Genomic DNA, 3,489 nt, shown 5'->3' on the forward strand with positions numbered 1-3,489 from the left:
TATTAAAATTGAATGAAAAAGAAGCAAAAAATGTTCTTTTTGCAGAGAACTTGACTGAATTTGACACTCTATTGCAGAAATTGATAGTTTTCAATGTAAATATTGGAAAAATCATAGCTTGTGGAAGTCTGAAAATTAGTTGTTTGTAGCCGATTGACTCCCTGGCGGAAGGGTTATGTATTTGAACTCAATTTTGACAGTCGGGTCAATGGTCAACATGGTGTTTTCTTGTGATTATATTTTGTGTCTTGAATTGTTCTAGAGATGCCATGTCCTTGTTTTTCAATTGGGGTGTGTATAAAGTCAAAAGCCAGGTTAGTGTCTATATGAAACATATAGTAAAAATAACTGTGGTCTCACGCCTGATATAGAGGAAGCTTTTGGAGGGGTGGCCTATTTTAAATTGTTATAAATTCTTAATTTATACAGCTATCTGGTTGAAATTTGGCCAGTTGACAGTGCTTAGCCATAGAATATTGGTGTTTGAGTATGAAATGTGAAAATCTTATATTACATAATATAAATTAATAATATATAATTTTCTTATATATTTTTGACATTTTTAAAAAAAAACTACTTTCACTTTCAATTTAATGTTTGGAAATAGTTCCAAATGATGGTAACTAATGAATGAAAGCCTCACTTTCAATTCCAAAGTATAAATGGAGGGATTTTTTTAACATAGGAAGCAGACCCAGGAGGAACTGTCTGTTGAAGACCCCCCCCCCCCCACCACCACCAAGCTGCCCACCAGAGGCCAAGCTGTACTTGGTGTTTGCCAACATGCTGTAATTTGTAAGTACTTCAAGATAATATATTAGAAAATGGTATCCAAACTGTAGTACAAAGTGAGACAGTTTGGTCATAAAAGCCCATTGAGACTGTTTGTTCCATTCCTAAATGAATTTCTTTTATGTTGTCAATCATTTCTGATGTGGCTTTGATAATAATATTATTTTCTAATGAAACTGCTGACTTGTATCAGTCTTTGGTCTGTATTGTGCATCTATTCACACATTTTGTTTGCTCTTTTAAGCAAACATTACAATAATTGCAAATTCTATAAGCAATTAAACAAAACTTACTGCACATAGGATGCAGAATGATGTTTTATTTAGTGTGCATATGATTTTCAGCTTATGGACAAGAAAACATATACTTTAACAATCACAGCAACACAATGAGATCCCAATTTTAAAGAAATAATGCCACCTTTCATTAATTCATTAATTCATTCTATCAATCATTCATATATATTCATTAATTCATTCATTTATTCAATTTATTCATTGAAAAACTTGACATTTCTCAAGGCAAAATAAATAAAAAGTGAGCAGCTTTCATAAAGAATAGAGCCTTTTCCCTTAATGCATTAAAAAACACAACCTTAATACAGTATAAATGTTTTAAAAACCCTAATTTATTGCTTATTTTAATAGCCAGCCTGGTTGCTGTAGCCACAGAGGAATTTTCAAGGACAAGAACCAGTGCTGGTAAAACTGTGGTCTCTGTGGTTTTCCATACCGGCTCTCGGCAAGGATTTTCAAGAAAGGAATACCATCTCCAAGTAAGAAGAAATTCTAAGCATGTCTGGTTTGAATGCTTGCAAAATGCATCTGGGTACTCAATAAGATGAGGTTTACCTTTGAGTTGTTAAAAACTGATTGCAAAATGTCCAAAAGACTATATATTCTATTAAATTTGTCCTGAAAATCTTTGAATTCATGAACTTTTCTGCATATTTATCACATTTATGACTATATTAAAGGTTGTGTATGCCTCAAATGAGTGTTTACAGGCCTTTTTCAAACTTTAACAGTAGTGGCAGATAGTTTTATTTGTGTAAAACATTGCTTTTGTGTCTTGCTTGCAGATCATGATGTGCCAATAAGCTCCAGTTAGCTGCGGCCTTTTCCCCAGGCGGTAGTCCTGCAATCTGAATCCAGGAGATGCAGCTCTGAATCCAATATTTCAGAAGAATGAAGATGTTAGTCAACTCTGTAGTGCTTGTTTGTGTGTAAATGATTCCAATGAGTGAGATTTATAGCAAATCAGGTGTAAATAAGCATCTTATAGACAATAGTGAAGTGCTGTACTCTGAATTTAATGCCAAATCTAGCCTTCAAAACAGATTCTTAAAGTAATTTTTTTTTAAAAATGGGCATAATAATGCTATCTCTGCATTTTCTACATCATGTAGCCACCTCATACATGAAAACACTAGCAGTTGTCATGAATCTTTAAGTTTTGGTGTGTTTTTTGCCATTTCCTTTGTTGCGCCATTTGTCCCGGAAGCCAACAATTTGGCATATAGTGTTGTTTAGACTGTCTATTAACACATTATCACTAAACTTCTTGTGTTAAACTGAACAGTTCTGTTACCTTTGTATATAAGTGGACCAGAAAAGCAAAATTTTGACAAGTTGAGGCATTTCAGTTGGGCTCTATGTCATTTTTTATATAAAACACTAAGCCGATGAAGTGGAAAAACCTTATTTTGCTTAGAAAAAATCTTAAAAGAGTAGGCAGGCCAGTTTTGTGGTGCTGTTCTATAGACACCATTAAAAGCTACAAGGAAAACTTTACTTGGTCAAATTATTCCAATGCATAAGGAAATAATGGCTCTTCAAAGGTTTGCGGCCTAACATTTGAGGGAAATGGCTGTTTCTGCTTTTTATGAAAATACCACAGGTGCTAATACTTGTCTCATTCATTTAGTGTTTAATATATCATTGCCAAACTTTCAGTATGTGTTGCATATAGCCTGAAGCTGAACTATAGGAGTTTTGAAGTCTGTTTCTGAAAAAATGTTGCTTAAATAGGCTCAAGACCACAGTTATCTGCCCCCCGTTGACCAAGATCCGGATGTGAATACAGAAACAAAGAGTGCTTGTGTTCAAGTATCAATATTTTATTAAAATTGAATGAAAAAGAAGCAAAAAATGTTCTTTTTGCAGAGAACTTGACTGAATTTGACACTCTATTGCAGAAATTGATAGTTTTCAATGTAAATATTGGAAAAATCATAGCTTGTGGAAGTCTGAAAATTAGTTGTTTGTAGCCGATTGACTCCCTGGCGGAAGGGTTATGTATTTGAACTCAATTTTGACAGTCGGGTCAATGGTCAACATGGTGTTTTCTTGTGATTATATTTTGTGTCTTGAATTGTTCTAGAGATGCCATGTCCTTGTTTTTCAATTGGGGTGTGTATAAAGTCAAAAGCCAGGTTAGTGTCTATATGAAACATATAGTAAAAATAACTGTGGTCTCACGCCTTATTGCAGTTAACGTATCTAAATCGCGTAATACCGTCTTTAATGGTAATATAAACCGGTCGGCTACATATGTTTTATCAAATAATGGGTTTATAATAAGCCACCTCATATAATGATACTTACTTTAGACTAAAATACGATTCATCTGTCTGCTTTCTCAAACCGTTTACAAACATCATAACAACCTGGATGTACGAATACGATTACTACTGAA

At 33.8% G+C, this 3,489-nt stretch overlaps 1 long non-coding RNA gene across 1 annotated transcript; it reads left to right on the plus strand.

Annotated features, from left to right (window-relative positions):
* The first annotated feature begins 693 nt into the window (after positions 1–693).
* Positions 694–1,985, plus strand: LOC128227916 (uncharacterized). Its single transcript, XR_008259873.1, has 3 exons — positions 694–795; positions 1,440–1,567; positions 1,874–1,985. It is a non-coding gene; the product is annotated as an uncharacterized LOC128227916 (long non-coding RNA).
* The last annotated feature ends 1,504 nt before the right edge of the window (positions 1,986–3,489 follow it).

This window comes from Mya arenaria, chromosome 3 (assembly GCF_026914265.1).
Source record: "Mya arenaria isolate MELC-2E11 chromosome 3, ASM2691426v1".
Taxonomy (NCBI): Eukaryota; Metazoa; Mollusca; class Bivalvia; order Myida; family Myidae; genus Mya; species Mya arenaria.